Source organism: Cyprinodon variegatus, unplaced genomic scaffold (genome assembly GCF_000732505.1).
Source record: "Cyprinodon variegatus isolate N-32 unplaced genomic scaffold, C_variegatus-1.0 Scaffold1347, whole genome shotgun sequence".
In the NCBI taxonomy this organism is placed as follows: Eukaryota; Metazoa; Chordata; class Actinopteri; order Cyprinodontiformes; family Cyprinodontidae; genus Cyprinodon; species Cyprinodon variegatus.
The window spans coordinates 7,099-15,765 of NW_015151800.1; the positions used below are offsets into that span (position 1 = coordinate 7,099).

General features: G+C 38.1%; 1 protein-coding gene across 2 annotated transcripts in view; it reads left to right on the forward strand.

Annotated features, from left to right (window-relative positions):
- The first annotated feature begins 1,987 nt into the window (after positions 1 to 1,987).
- LOC107102942 (disks large-associated protein 4-like) overlaps positions 1,988 to 8,667 on the forward strand; it is a 59,345-nt gene continuing 52,665 nt past the window's right edge. For both annotated transcript variants that reach the window (XM_015402416.1, XM_015402417.1), the window contains exon 1: positions 1,988 to 2,037. The gene's annotated coding sequence lies outside the window, so the exon portion shown is untranslated. The remainder of the gene's footprint in view (positions 2,038 to 8,667) is intronic.

Consider the following 8,667-nt stretch of genomic DNA (forward strand, 5'->3'; position numbering starts at 1 on the left):
CAAACTGCTTTGAGTGAAAATATTTCCAGCATCATATTTTCATGTCTACTGTGACAGACATAATGGAAGCATTTTGTCGCATGAGAGTTAGAACTTAGAGTGAACATTTATTCCACCTATAAGCATCTATGCTATAAAATGTGGTACTTAAATATTTCAGCAACGACAGATAATATTATTTTTTATGCTAACTCAATTGACCCCCATAAGGATTAGCTCACCTTGGCATGCCAAATACTTATAGACCTTTAACAGTAGGGCAGTCTAAACATATTATAATAGAAGATGTATATAATGTCTCCAGCAAGAGGCTTCTCCAGATCCGGTGGAACATAGACTGCTACAGAAGATTCTTCCTTTACGGCAACATTTCATTTTCCTTTGGGATAAATAAAGTACTTTTGGATTGAATAACTTTTATGTAAAAAAAAAAAAAAAAACTTTAAATAGAAAATCCTAATCTTCCAAAAGAATGTATTGAAGTTGTCGGTTCAGAATAGCACACTATGCATTTCTGTGCAAAAAATGCAAACACTGGCAGTGTTTGCATTTTTTCACAAATTGAGCCTAATTTCCTCACATCTCTCCCATATAACAATGTTTCTTTGGTTTTTACTGTTACACCAGCATATATATCATGGTAAAACACTATTCACGCAAAACTGACACTTGCCTTTGACTGTTCTTTTTAGACTTAGTGGTTAGAGTAGCCCGATTGCATAAAGGGAATGCTGCAGGTTCCCTAGTATGAATCTCTCTGGGTCTCTGAGCAGGACCCTTTACCCCAGTAAGCCCTGTAGGAAATGAACAGTGGCAGTCTACTCTTTACTAAAATTTGGGTTAAACGAAGAGGAACAATTTCATTGATAATTATACCAAGTTGAAAAGACAAGTAAATTACGTTTGTTATTATTATTAACTAAAACATAATTTATTTTGCACCTTACTCCAACTTTTTTTTTATGCTGTTCGGTACTTTGAACGATCTTCTTGCTTGTTTTGAGAGAAAACTTCCTTTTTCAAAGAAACACTCATAAATCTGCAGGAATTTGTTTTTCACAATAAAGGGAAACCATAAAAGGAAACTTCAAACCAGAAAAGGTTTTCTATTATTGCTTTATATCAGTTTTCATCCTCACCTACACCTTCAACTCACACATTCATTTAAAATGCTGAAGATGTTATGGCTGAGTTTTAAATATGACTCAGGTTTGTGTAAAGGAGGCTGCAATAACAAAGGGGGTTTACTAAATCATGAGGAAAAGACTAATCTATAATACAAAAGAAGAGTTCTTGGATGCTCTTTGATGCATGACTCTAGAGATTTCTTCCTTCACAGATTTTATATGGCACTTGTCAAAGTGGTGCCAAGAAGCTCAGTCTTTCTCCTCTCCACTTGACATCAGCAGCAGGAGATAAAGAGAAGCTGTTGAAAGGCACTTTTGTGCATCCTCTCAATCTTGTGTCCAAGTATTATTCCAACACATGTCTGCAGCTGCATCACGCAGTGTGATTGTTGAGTGAACATTTGCTTGCAGAGATGAAAACAAGTCCTAGTTGAACATTGTCATTGTCAATGTAGCACTACATATATTTTCTATGCACTTAGTTGCAGATGATCGAGAGACTGCAGTAACTGGAACTTGTTAAAGTGTGTTAATCCCTTAGTTTTTCCCTCTGAGGTGCAGGAGGGAAGAGCCAAAGAGGCAATGCGGCATAGTACGGTAGACATCAAGGTGGAGATGCTCCCTCCTTTGTGAGCTAATGCTTGCATACAAGTAGCCCTCAGGCAGTTTTTCTGAATCTGATTATTTTAAACTGATTTTCCACCCTACATTGCACAGATACATCATCAGCTCTCTCTGAGCATGAAAATGTATATTTGTAACCATGTGGGTGTTTGTGTCTTAAAACAGCCAACTAGGTTGTGTTGAATTTAACAAATAAAGCATGACATGTCTGACACTTTGTTCCCTGTATTTCTTCCAGGAATCCTCCTCTTTTGAGATCAGGACTTCTGAGAAATGAGCTGCCAATGTAAGTCCCTTGGCCGACCTCAGGCCTTAGCTGGTAACGTTACTTGCTTTTAATTTAATTAAACTGACTGAGAGATATAATTGAGTACACAAATGCGTGTGTGTTCAGCAGAGACGTAATCTTCAGCCTCTAACCTTTATCTCACTTCACCTCACCACCCACGAGGGACAGGATTCATTTCTGACACAATTTGGAACAGCTCATTCTTATTCCAAGCAGACTGGTGGTACAGAAATCACCTTAATCCGGAAGTGGTTTCATTCACATTTTAAACAAAAGGTTCATTCTATGTCATGATTTGGACTTACCACTTTTGTTTTTTCATTTACCTTTCCAAAGGCAGCCAAGACTTTGTAGATTCTAAAACCCACCTGCTGGCTAATCCGGACCCATCCTGATTTAAAACAATAAAAAATTATGCCGCTTGTCCTATTAATAAGTTAAAGCCCTCCAAAGCAACCGGCACCAGGCTACACGTGATACAAATTAGCAGATGAGTTGTGTCAGTCTGGGCTGCTGCTGCCAGCTAACTTTGGACACAGCAGGCAAACCTGAGGCAAGCTGGGTGATGGAAAAGAAGGAGAAAACGATGAGTAAAAGTGAAAGAAAGTGTCGACTGCTGGAAAAACTGCTGTGAACTGGTGAAAGAAAACCAAAATGGTGCTCAAAGATGACCCTGTACATATTGTGTATGTTCGGCTCACACTGCTGCTGTGAAGCAGGATTCTCCACCATGAACAGAATGAAAAATAAATATGGATCCAGGCTCAAAATGAGCAGCTTGATAGGTGCTTTAAAATAGCTTTGCCGTTAATCAAACCCAGGTTTAGAGCCCTGCAGGGCAGCCTAAAGCCCACTGCTCTAATTAAACCCATAAAAAGGAAGAAAAATAAACAACAAATGGTGAGTTCAGGTATTTTTAAAAAATATATAAATCAGCAAGATGTTTATATACCAAACTGAACGATTGTTGTTTTCTACTTTAAAATGGAAAAGTTTTTTGTTTTTCTATCTCAAAAGTCAATGTATAACATGGATGCACAAACATCTAATTTTATTTCAGTGTTAAATTCTGTTTATAGTAATGGATTATAATAAAACATTTCTCCGGATCTTTACTGGTTGATGATTTTCTTAATTCAGACCCCGCTGATTTTTAATTGGTTACCCCAGCTCTAGATGTTTTAATTAAACAGGTGATCACAAGGCTTCCCTTTTTGGCACAAAGATGTACATCTAGCTGCATCAAAACATATAGGCTTTGACTAAAGGGTTTGTCAAGCTTAAACAAAATCAAGATTTACCTCAACAGTTAGATAGTTATGTGATCTTAACATCACGATTTGACAGTTTTTTTCTCATATCTTCTTCAAAGACCTAATTCATGACCTTCCAGATCACTATGTATGTCTAATCAAAATAGACCCTATCTATGGAGTGAATCTTTTGCATTGCATTGTTGCTAGGGGAAAAAAATGAAGGAAACACATTTTGTATATTGAAATTTAAAACAATGCAGTCTATTTTGAATTTTGAATAATGTTTTAATAAAAAAAAGTTTTTGCTGTTTCTCATATTTTGTTTTTTTTTGTTTGTTTGTTTCAAATGTTTGTTTGTTGTTTTTTTTTTACAGATTTTATACTTTATTTCTTTCTGATTTGACCTCTTTCAACAAAAGCGTTTTACTATTTTATTTTATCTATTTTTCAGATTTGCTGGTAAAGATTTTCAGTCTTCCAGGTCGTAGTCATTCCGAAAAAGTTAACAAACAATCCACTGAACTTTGTTTCCACTTCAAAGATGTTTCGTGGGGATGTTCCATTGTTTCGCTTCCAGGAAGTTTTTTTCAATTCAAAATGTCAGAATTAACGTTGAGTTTGAAGAATTATAAAGTAACCCAAAAACAAAGCCTTGTTTTGGCTTAGAAAACATGCAAATTAAACTGAAAGAACGGGTCCGCCCCTTAGAAATAATGAAAACACCCACTTTGTGTAGCTTTAGAGTAAGTTAGTGACGTACACCTGTGAGCTGCCTTTTCTTATTGGACTCGGCACTGGCCCCTATCGGTGAGGTCCTTGCCTTTTTTGCTGTACATTTTTGTCCAAGTAGAAAGATCACATATTTCTCACCAATTCATTAATTGTATAAAACAGATTATCAGACATAGTCACTTGTTATGAGTGTAATCCATAATGTATATTAGGGGATGTAAAAAGAAAGACATTAATGAAAGTGCTAAATCTCTGTGCAAATCAGTGTGTGACAAGAAAGCGCAGAGACAATTCACTGCCTCACCTCACTATACCTTCCTTGCATGCATTTGAATCAGCAATATGGGAATTCAGCAATTTAGATCATAGATAATCTTAAATTCTTACAGAAAACTGAATTATAGAACAGTCAAGTGGACAAATTAACCATAGGATTAACTGTCATTAATTTAATCCACGACCACACATCACTGATTACACATACATATAGGGGCAGAGTATCAATGCCGTTTTACTGGCTTCCTTTTCTAAAATAAACTACTACAGGCGCTCTCATGTTTGCTCATGTTGCCCGTTCTTTTGCAACATCAGGGGCAATACCAGCTGTGATGCTGCAGTTTGGAGATAACAGGAAGCTCCAATAACTGCTCTCTGCCCCCCAGTTGGAAGATGAGAGTATGAAGCAGTCGTCATACTCACAATGGGTTGTGCTAGAAGTGATACAATTGGATCTAGGGGTTGCTTTTGTAAAACAGCTCTGCACAAAAGCAGCTTGATAATGCATTAATCATAAAACATCCTGTGCCGCAGGTTAATTTCATGCTTTCCTGTTCAGGTCAAGATGAGACTAGTAGAATTTGCCCAGGGATGGTCAGATCAATAAAAGGACAGGGAGAAAGGATGCTTTTACAATAACGTTGCGATCAAAACAGAGGTCCCTCTGAGTCAGAATGCTGAAAAGAGAGCTTGGCAAAGCTGGATGGCTGTGACTGATCACTCTATTCTTGCTGTCCTCAGACAGACAGAGAAAGAACTGGGCAATTCTCCTGAATGATAGTAGACAGCGTCCTTAGTTGCAGTGATCTTCCTGTTACCCAAGAAAACCTGTCTAAAGTGAAAAAGTATTAAGATAAGCTGGAAACATGCTTTGGATTAAAAAGTTTCTCATTGTCCAACAATTCTTAAGATCACTTCTAAAGGTGATATATCTTCTTATTCTTTAGAATAAAAAAACAAATGCAAGTCCCAGTTTGCGTTCTACTGTTTAAGGTTTTTCAAAACTTATATCTTAAAGGAAAGACGTGACTCTTCCTTATAATCTGTATCTGCCTTAAGGCTAATTTATACTCAGAAACCAGATCGTCTGTGTGTGTCACAGTAAATGCAAATGTGCCCTCACCCCATCTGCAGACATTCTGGTGCACCTCTCCAAAACTGTAGGTTCCGCAGACAGGAGGCCTCTGATCGGTGAAATCTACATCCGCGCTATGCGTATTTCCTGTTTGGAACCTTACCAGCTTGTTTTGCTTGGCTGACGGCCGTTGCAGAAAACGACTTGTGAAAAAGGACCCGCTGGATCCCCGCACTTTTTCAGCCTCATGTCCTTTCGTTGTCGCACAAACTTGTCCCTACTTCCTCACCACCTCGGCTGTATCTAGACCCACAGCTAGTTTGTGATTATCCATCTTGCGGTGTCGCGTGAAATAACATGGCACAGAACACGCTTCAATATTGATAAGCTTCATATATCATTTTAAAACCGAACAATTCAACATTTTAAAGCGTAGGTACATCAAATCTTTGAAACTCCGCAATTCTTTGGAATAGTTTCCATGTCCCTTATTTTTGTTCCATTATTAAAAATTATAAAGATTTTCTAAATCAGCTTTACTGCAATAGACCAACACAAAACTCTTTTCAAAATTAGCTTTCTGTGCAAATGGAGCCTAGACGGAAGTTCAACTGAAGAAACTCATTGCTCTCCTACATCCACCTTCGACACAGCCAATCAGCTGTGAACCACACCTCCACCAAAGCCAATCAGCATCTCAAGTTCATCCTAAAAGGCCTCTGATCCACCTGTCTGCTCCTGTGCGCAGGCGACGGATGCGCTGTGTGACTTCATTCAGATGACACCGTTTCAACCCACCTCCAGCCCCTCCTCCACCATCATAGCTAAAGCTTCATCAAAGTGTTTGTCCCGGATTCTTACTGCATTCCGCGTCTCATCTGAACCGGTCCAGCAGATAACCGCCATGTTGAGCCAGAGGTTTCTTCCCAACGGGGAGTTGTTCCTCTCCACTGTCGCTTCATGCTTGCTCATCATGGATAGGTTCTCTCAACCTGTGTTATCCAAACCAGACCTCCAAACCTCATGTCCTTGAGTGAAGCTCTAGAATCAGCTCACTCAATCCAGTGGATCTCCCCATAAAGCTCAGCAGACCGTCTCACTAACCAGCAGACTACAGACTGACCAGCTTCATCTATCTCCACTCCAGCACCAGTTTCAGGCCTCGGGGGAAACAGCCCTATTCTTTAATCATGTTCATGCATATCTATCAAAATTAAGCACTATGTTTCCTGCTGAGGTCTGAGCGCCAAAGACAAAGTAATTGTATCAATAAATTTCTCCTAATTGTCTTTTCTCTTCATGTGAGTTTTTCAGATTCAACTACAGCTGATAGATGTGTGAGGGTATGACACAAACATCTTTGCAGAACTACACAGTTAAAGTTTTGCCTGCCCTTCTTTGCACAAAAGCTCATGCTCTGTCAGATTGAGGTGAAGGTCATGGGCAGGACACTTCAAATACTTCTGCTGTTTTGTGATTAGAGCGTCCAGTAGTTCCCATTGTGCGGTAGCATTGCTTTGCTCTCAGTGTTCCTAAGGACAGCTTTGGCTAAAATGCAGCCTAATAGCAAAATGGTGAGTTTTTACAGAATTCAATCTAATATACAGGCAGATGAAGAACTAAGAGGGGAAAACATGAAAATGTAGTGAGGAATCGATGAATTCTGGCAGACAATCAAGATCAGTAGGGGGGAAATAGAACAAATGAGGAAAAACAGGTGCAGAGAATCAACTAATTAACAGAAGACTGAGTGAGAAATGGCCATACATGGATAAATACTGCAGAAAAAACTAAGAGAACCAATTCAATAAACTACGAATGTTAACTATAGAAGGTACAAATTTCCAAATAAAAGCATTAAGAAGTAAGCAAGAAATAAAACTGACCAAAGATTAAAAAAAAACAAACTAATATGAAAAACCCCAAGTGCCAAAACAAGAAGTTCTCATAGTAAAAATAAGAATGAACTTAAAGCAAGCATAGGATAACAGATACTGATAAATGCTAATGACAGAATAGAAAGTCAATGAAAAGCCAGACAAAATAGACACCAGACAAAAGTAAATGTCTGTTTCATGCAAGTTTTCTGAAGTGAAGCTGCTTTTTTGCCAATTTATAATATCAAAACAAGCCAGGGTTGAGCTCCTGAGAATCTATTTTCTCTGGCCAATGCACATGTTCGACTATCAGCAAAAAAAAAAAAATCTAGAAAAGCAAGATGTACCCAATTTCTATAACTGTTTTCCTTTCAAAGCTTAGTACAGGGTGGCTGAAAAGCAGAGTGTAGATTTAGCAATGCCGTCATTTAACTGGACATTCCCGTGGCTTTACTTGGTTTAAAGACAGGATGTTAGATATGGAATAATTGACCTATTTCTGTGTTTTGTTCTGTGTATTGAGTCAGTAGCATTCAAGCCCTGGGGGAGTGTGTCAAATCCTCAATTCCACGGGTACTGACACATAAATAGACCTATTTCACCTACCCAGAAGGAAGTAACAGCTTTATGTTGCTCCAGTTTTAGACTGTTTACTTCATCACAAGAAAGGATAAAAAATGAATGATAAGCAGGAAAGGAGATACGTGTAGAAATCAGTTAGCCCTTTCAGAAAGAGAGTTATAATTTAACTAAAGTATCTTGAGTATCACTGTGTGAAAAATGAAATCGATCTGCGTGATATTGTGAGGTCAAATGGCACTCTGAACATAATGACTGGGGTATAGATTTCCAAATATGCTCTGTGATAACTGAGCCTCATGACAATTTGATAACGAACCAAAGGGGGGTTTAAAGACCTGTGGCTCTCTGGCTGACCTGTAATTGCTGCAGTGGAGCTTTTCTTTTTCTTTTTTTTTATCCAACATTGTTTCAAAATGTCATTGGGTCACTTCTGTCATTAAGGAATATCTAGCTTCCCTTTCAAAGTAGCCCTCATTAACTGCCATGTTTGCTAAAACTGCTGACATTAAGATTTTTAAGGTGAGCAATTTGGCATTTTAAATTCCCCTGAAGTTTTTCTTTTTTTAGTTTAGTTTCAATTTTTGCTGATTAATCACCTGTAAGCAGACCTAGTGAGGGTCTTAAATATTACTGCTTATGCTTTAAAAATGTAATCATATTTTTTCTAAATAGGAATCATAGACGTTTTATAGCTTGACTCATTTATTTTAATTCTTTACAAGAGAGTTTTGTGTTTGTACAGTTAGATTTTGGAAATGTGTTTTATCACTCCCAAGGGGGCTGCACATTAGGACAGTGGGTGGCACTGCTGCCTTGCAGCAAAAAAGGT